The 7517-nt window shown below is 38.6% G+C and overlaps 1 pseudogene; it reads right to left on the bottom strand.

Annotated features, from left to right (window-relative positions):
• Positions 1 to 2897: 2897 nt before the first annotated feature.
• LOC143888560 (F-box protein SKIP23-like) lies at positions 2898 to 7143 on the bottom strand (annotated as a pseudogene).
• Between the last annotated feature and the right edge of the window lie 374 nt (positions 7144 to 7517).

Genomic DNA, 7517 nt, shown 5'->3' with positions numbered 1-7517 from the left:
GAAATCAGGTCGAGTTCGGGTTAAGATATTAATTTTTCCGGTTGGTTGGGTTAGCCTTCATTGGTTTGAGAGTAGGATCGGGTGGTTGAAGGACTGAAATATTTACATATGTTAAAACTTTAAAATCAATCCCCTATCAAATGTTCTTGATCTCTAATCTATGATACCATGTTAAAATCTTCAAATAACATATATAAGATGAGAAAAGAGAGAAAATAATACAGAGAAGGGATAAGAAAATTCATGTGAGGAGAAAGTAATATGATTTTTCATTATGCCTAAAGGAGTAATACAATGACATATATACTAAACGGAACAAGTGGCTGAAATACCCTTAATGATGGTTATTCGAATACTGTCTAACACATTCTAGGTTGGTCCTGTGCTGTTGGATGATTACCATGTAGTGCGGTTAAGACGTTGCTATATAGTCAAGGTGCACTCTGTGTGTTCTTTCCAAGTCCCTCTGATGTGTGCTTCCTTGTGAAAGTTCAAGTGTCCTTTTCTTGGCTTGCACACATGGCTAGGTCACTTATTTAATTCTAACTTGGTGTTCTGTTGGGGCGTTGCAGAGGTGTTTCACAATGACGTCTCACTCTACACGAAAGACCAATACTTTTCTTACATAAGGAACCATAACTTCCAAAGAACTGACTTCTTTAAAAAAAAATATTAAAGTAGCAACTCCCCAGGGAAAGTAATTTCATGTTTTAATTTTTAAAATGCTACCTCTCACACTAAAAATGGTTAAATTTCAGTTCCTAAAGACGCTAAGGGGCCGTTTGGATACCTCAATTTTTGAATCCAGGTTTTTAGTTTGAAAACAGTGTAAAGGATGAGGGTTCATGATCAAGCTGCTGCATACTATCCTGGCAGCGTTTCTTGGATTTTAAGTAAGAAAACCAGGTTTTAGAAATCTCATGATGGGCCGATGGGTGAGAGGTTTCTAAAACCTAGTCTTCTTACTTAAAATCCAAGAAACGCTGCCAGGACAACATGCAGCAGCTTGATCATGAACCATCTTTTACATTATTTTCAAACTAAAAATTTGGATTCAAAAATCCGCGTATCCTGATATGCGGATTTTAGAATCTTGGATCTCCTCAAAATCCTGGATGGGAGATGAGAGAAGGAGACCGTTCATCGTTTCTGATTTCTCACCGCTCTTTCCGTAGAGCGAGAGAGTAGGAGATCGTCCCATACTTCAAGGTTTAGAAATCTTAAGATGGGGGGAGAGATTTCTAAAACCTGGGATTCTTACTTAAACCCTTCATCAGCAACCACTTCCTCCAAATCTGCAACCTACTGCCATTGTAAAATCCAGAATTTTACACAGCTTTCAAACTAAAACCTAGATTCTAAAATCCACTTATCCAAACAGCCTGTGGCTGATTCTAAAATCCACTTGGCTGTTTGGATAAATGGATTTTAGAATCTAGGTTTTAGTTTGAAAGCAGTGTAAAGAAGGGATGAGAAATCGAAAAAACTACGACGGACGGTCTCCTTTAAAACCTTGGATATCAAGTATTTTCTTGGATTTTAAGTTAGAAATCCAGGTTTTAGAAATCTCTCTCCCATCCCGAGATTTTTAAAACCTGGAAACACGGGACGATCTCTCTCTCTCACTCGATGAAAAGAGGGGCACGAAATCAGAAAACTACGGATAGCCTTCTTCTCTTGTCTCCCATCTAGGATTTTGAGGAAATCCAAGATTTTAAAATCCTTGTAACGATCTCCTCTCTCACTCGATGAAAAGAGGGGCGGGAAATCAGAAAACTATGGACGGCCTCCTTCTCTTGTCTCCCATCTTGGATTTTGAGGAAATCCAAGATTTTAAAATCCTTGTATCCAAACAGCCCCTAATACTTTAAAACATAGCCATGATTCTCAATTATCTGATTTGTCTAGATATCTATGCCGAAATTGGGGACCTAATGGGGGGCTGGGTTGTTTGTGCTATTAGGAGTAAAAGGAAGAATTGTTGGAGGATCATACCTTTTGATAATTATGTGGGGGTTGAGGAATGAAAGAATAGTAGAAAAGGTCATGACTCTCCAGCTAAGATGGTGACGTCTATAATCAAGTTCTCCAATCAACTAGGCTCTTACAAAATAAGAGTTCTTCGATTTTTAATGGCTGAGGAAGAGCCATCAGTAGAATAGTGAAAAAAAATACTACTTAATTTGGTATTTTGTTTTCCTGATTTTTAGAAACATTTCATGCTTCTCTTACTCCCACCTCTCAAATTTGTCCGTCTCCCACCTTTCCACACAAATATTCCATGCAATATTTTTACAAGGTTGCCATAGCATGGCCCGTAATTTGGAGTTGAGGCTCAAAATCAATTCTCAAAAATCATAACAATCTGGGCCTGAGAGGCAAAATCAAACATCTGGAATGCAACTTACAAAACAACATGAATCACAACTAATAAATTTAATGGTCATTTGACAATTTCCTACAAAGAATGCATGCAATTAATTAACTCAAATTAGGAGAATCCTTGGCACGTCTTATTAAACCTGACAAAATTTAGCTATTAATTGGAAATTCAAACAAACATTATATCTCATAAAAAATTACAACAGTCTTGTTTTAGGATTGTACTTAGCAACTTCATAATATTTTCATGAATAATAGTCATTAATATGACACTGCAAGTATGACACACTATGTAAAGATGTTAAAGCTCATGCATTATTTAGAGTAGGCCTCACTGAAATATTCATTAATATGGCAAGATGTTAGAGCTCGTGATAGGTAAGTAGGCTAATTGCCTCACCGAAATATTAATTCACCAATCCAAACCTCGTACCTAGGGTTACATTATGATCAAGCCACTACTTAGCAAACGAAGAAGTAAGAATAAGAAGAAGCTAATAATAATTAGATGGAATTCACTCACTAAAATATGGAGGGACCCAAATGGGCTTTGTAACCCAATGCAGAGAGTTTATACAAGAGTTAAAATGTTTTAAACTCTTATCCTCCAAGTTGAAGACGCCATTATCATAATTCCAATCAGGTCCTTCATAGCTGTCTGTGAAGTAGATGCAGTTTCCCTCGCATTGGGGAAAGTCAAGAGCTGAGAGAGAGAACGAGCTACTATATCCCAAGAACAACATTTGATCGCCTATGCTCTCAATCTTGATCCACTTTCCTGTGTCTTCGTCCAATTCAAAAACATCAAACCGCATTGTCCTATAATTCCATTCTGGACAAGGTTGGAGCGCATTTCCATCTTCATCGTAATCATCATTATATTCGTAAAATCTTAAAACCTTCAACAACCTCCCAGAAGATTCCACTAGATACCTCTTACTAGCTTCAGGTACTTCAGATGGAGGTGTAATTACTGTAAAATTGGGTAAATCATTGGAAGCAAAGTCACAAGTTACAACAGCATTGTAATTGGTGATTGCATAGAATTTGTCCTTGTAATATATGACATCTTCATAAGGACCCCATTGATTGTTTAAAGTAGTCCATTTTTTTATCCCCTGGTTCAAAAATCTGTCTCCCTTTTTGAGGAAGATGCTTCTTGCCTCACCAGAGATGTCACGGATGATGAGATTGCGGTTATGAAAGCTGATGGCAATAAAGCTCCGGGGCCTGATGGGTTTAATGCTCTGTTTTTCCAAAAATTTTGGTATCTAGTTGGTCCTGATTTCTCTAGAGCTATAAAAAAACTTTTTCATCAGTGGGAAGCTCCTCAAGTAAGTAAACTCAACCTTCATCACCTTGGTCCCAAAAGGTCCGGACGCATCCACCCCTTCTAAATTCAGACCCATTTCCCTTTGTAACTTCATTTATAAAACAATTACCAAAATTCTTGCCCTGAGACTTAAATTAGTTATTGGATCGCTCATCCACCCTGCCCAATCAGCCTTCATAAAAGGGAGACAAATTTTTTAAAACATCCTGCTGTCTCATGATCTCTTACATAATTTCCATTTAAATCAAGATGTTCCTTCCATGTGCCTCAAAATTGACCTTGCCAAGGCTTTTGACAATATAAATCACTCCACTCTTATTGGTTTCATGGCCAAGCAAGGTTTTAACCAAACTTGGTTGAATTGGATTACTTCCTGCATCTCTAATCCCATGTTCTCTATCATTATCAATGGTACTCCCTGTGGTAGATTGGTGATCCTTTGTCCCCCTGCTATTTTGTATTGTTATGGAAATCCTTTCAGTTTACCTCGAAGAAGCCCTTCAGAAATGTCATATATCTATCCCTTTTTCCAAGGGTACGACTTCAATCTCACACCTTCTTTTCTCTGATGATCTCATGTTATTTGCAAAGGCTGACCATGATTCTGCTAAAGGTTTGATAAATTGTCTGAAAAAATTCAGGGACACTACTGGTTTGGATGCTAACATGGAAAAATGTGAAAGTTTCTTCTTAGGTACCTCAAGAAGGGAAATTGAGAAAATTTTGCGAGCAACTGGTATTAAAGAAGGAGAGCTGTCGGTAAGATACTTAGGGCTCCCCCTATGCTCGACTAGGCTTTCCTCAAGGGACTGCCAGCATCTCATTGCTAAGATCAGAATGAAAGTCCAAGGCTGGGCCTCATAGTCTTTATCCAAGGGGGGAAGGTTGGAGCTCATAAAGTCCACTTTGTGCTCTTTTCAAATTTTTTGGTCCTTTGCATTTGACCTGCCTGCAGGGTGCTTGATTCTATTGACAGAATTCTCAAAGACTTCCTGTGGGGAGGTTTTGAGTTGAAGAAGAAGCTTCATACTATATCATGGGACACTATTTGCAATCCAAGAGCAGAGGGTGGGCTTGGTTTGATAAGGTTGAGAGATGTGAATAAGGCTCTCCAGATGAAAAATCTTTGGAATATAATTTCTAAAGATTCTCTGTGGACTTCCTGGTTCAGGGATAAGTATGTCAGAAATAAGGATTTTTGGACCATGTCAATGCCGGCAAAGCCATCTTGGGGAGCCAGAAGCCTTCTAAGAGCTGGAGGCTCTGTTTTGCCTCACATCTACTACTTGGTTGGCGATGAGAGTAAGATTGATTTGTGGAATTCCCCCTGGCACCCCGGCGGTATTATCTCCTCTATTTTTTCTTGGCACGGTACCAATTCCTCACTGGCCTCTCTAAAGAAGTTCCTTGATAAAGGCATTTACAATGACTCTAATGTAAACTTTCCAATTTGGAAGCTTGTTGCGGACGGAACTTTCTCCCTCTAAAGTGCTTGGGAATCTATCAGACTTAAGAATCCAAAGCCCCCTGGTGTTCTATGGTGTGGTTTAATGGCATCACTCTGAGGGAAGCCATAGTTGTGTGGAAAGCCCTCCAAAACAGGCTACCCACTAGAGATAGACTCCCATTCGTTGTGCAAGACAAAAGCTGCTCCCTGTGCTCAAGACACTCTGAATCCTTGGACCATCTTTTCTTTTCTTGTGGGTACTCTGCCTGGATATGAAGGTCCATTTTGTGGAGAGTGGGATAGAGAAGAAGACCCCTAAGAACTCTTGCTGATGAGGAGAGTTGGATTAGAGACAAATTCAAAGGAAATGGCCAGCTCTCTACTGTTATCCAAATGGGGTTCCAAACTGCTATCTATCAGATTTGGAACGAGAGAAACCAACGAATTTTTGAAAACAAATCAACCCATAAAACTCAAGTTTTGAAGAAGATTCTGAGTGATATTTGCTTCAAGATGAACCAGCTCTCAATGTGCAGGGACGTTCCACACGCCAGAGCCATTAAAGCTGCCACTAACTTCGGGTATAAGATAGTAGATTGGGTCGAGCTTGTCAAATACTATTGGTGGGTTAAGCCTCGAAATGATGAAGTCAAAATCAATTCTGATGCTTCACTTGAAGCTGATTGTGCTGGTATTGGGGGCCTTCTCAGAGATGATAAAGGAATGATCTTGGCCATGTTCTCGGTAGAAACTGATATGGATGACATCTATGTTTTGGAGCTCCGAGCGATTCTTCATGGCATCAACATGGCAAAAGACAGAGGTATCCTTAGGATTTGGATTGAGTCAGATTCCCTTTTCGCGGTTGACATCATCTCCATGAAAACAAACACTCCATGGAAATGCTTGAATCTAGTCTCTGTTATCTTCAAATCTCTTCAACATTGCGAGGCTTGGAGAATATCTCATTCCTGGAGGGAAGGAAATAGACCTGCTGACATGCTCTCCAAGGTAAATTTTCCCTTCAAGGGACCTGATATTCCGGTAGTGCTCTCCACTCCCCAACTCCTTCATCTCATCGAAGAGGACCGAAATGAAGTTAAATATGCTCGTATATAAGTGTGCTTCCTTCTGGCCAAAGAGGGTCCTTGGGTTATTGTTTTATTTTCTCTTATGTATGTGGGAGCATGTTCCCCTTTTGCTGGCTATCGAGTCCCCTTAATCTCTGTACATTTTCATTATTCTTAATGATATATGGTCGGGGTCTTGCCTAACCCCAGCTTACTCATCAAAAATAAATAAAATGGTAACAACAACATAGTCTCGTGTTGAAATAGGATTTGCAGATAAAAGAGCCTTGATCATATACCTGTAACAGACAATTTAAGCTAATTAGTGACAATGGAAATAACAACATAGTATAGTGTTGAAATATAATTTGCCATTTCAAAAAAATAATTTGCCAATAAAAAAAAGTCTTTCCAATATACCTGTAGTCCCCCTTGGTTCTTCAGGATCTTCTTCAGGATCAGTACTATTTTGGACATCAGGGAATTTATCAAGCAAGGGAAGCTGAATTTGCATACTTGTGAAGGGATCAGTACTATTTTTGTCATCAGGGAATTTATCAAGCAAGGGAAGCTGAATTTGCATACTTGTGAAGGGATTTAATAGATGCATGTTAGAACTCTCATCTACGGTGACCAACCATCCTCCCTTGGAAGACCCACAACACCATTTTCCACCAAAATTCTGGAAATTGAATATTGTAAAGCTTATTTTTAGTGATACTATAGAAGCTACGAGTTTCAGTACACTCTTTATCAAGGAGCATCATAAATGGAAGTTGGTGGCGAAAATCCAACCAATGGCGATTTTCCATGGTGACTTGATACCAGGATGAGCACACAACACCAAACCGGATATAATCAATGGTGAGAGGCAGAAGATCCAAGACCATTGCTAAGAGATCATTTGGAAGTTCGGTTCACTTATCCATGTCACTGTCCATGTGTATCTTCTTGCTATTGATCGGATTGGAAGCTAAAAAAAGAAGAAAAATGATCATGATGAACAATTAGAGCAAATAAGTAATAAATGCAACTGCAGTAATATATGTAAATATGCAGAAGATAGTTACATCTTTTCTTTTCTTTTTTGAATGGTAAGATAGTTAGAGCATCTTTACCTACTCCCTAAAAATTAATTCCTTATAATCATATATGATCTAATTTGCATATAAAATTATAATTCAAATAGCTGAGATAATAGTCGTATATCTATCACCAAATTATATGAATAATGTCTTCCAAGAGGATTTAATGTCCCATTTGAAACTGTGATTAACTTCCACTG

The sequence above is a fragment of the Tasmannia lanceolata genome, unplaced genomic scaffold (assembly GCF_043159265.1).
Source record: "Tasmannia lanceolata isolate RefF3 unplaced genomic scaffold, GAP_Taslan_0.1 ptg000012l, whole genome shotgun sequence".
Classification (NCBI taxonomy): domain Eukaryota; kingdom Viridiplantae; phylum Streptophyta; class Magnoliopsida; order Canellales; family Winteraceae; genus Tasmannia; species Tasmannia lanceolata.
The sequence above is the reverse complement of the archived record's forward strand: the minus strand, read 5'-3'. Positions and strand labels throughout refer to the sequence as shown.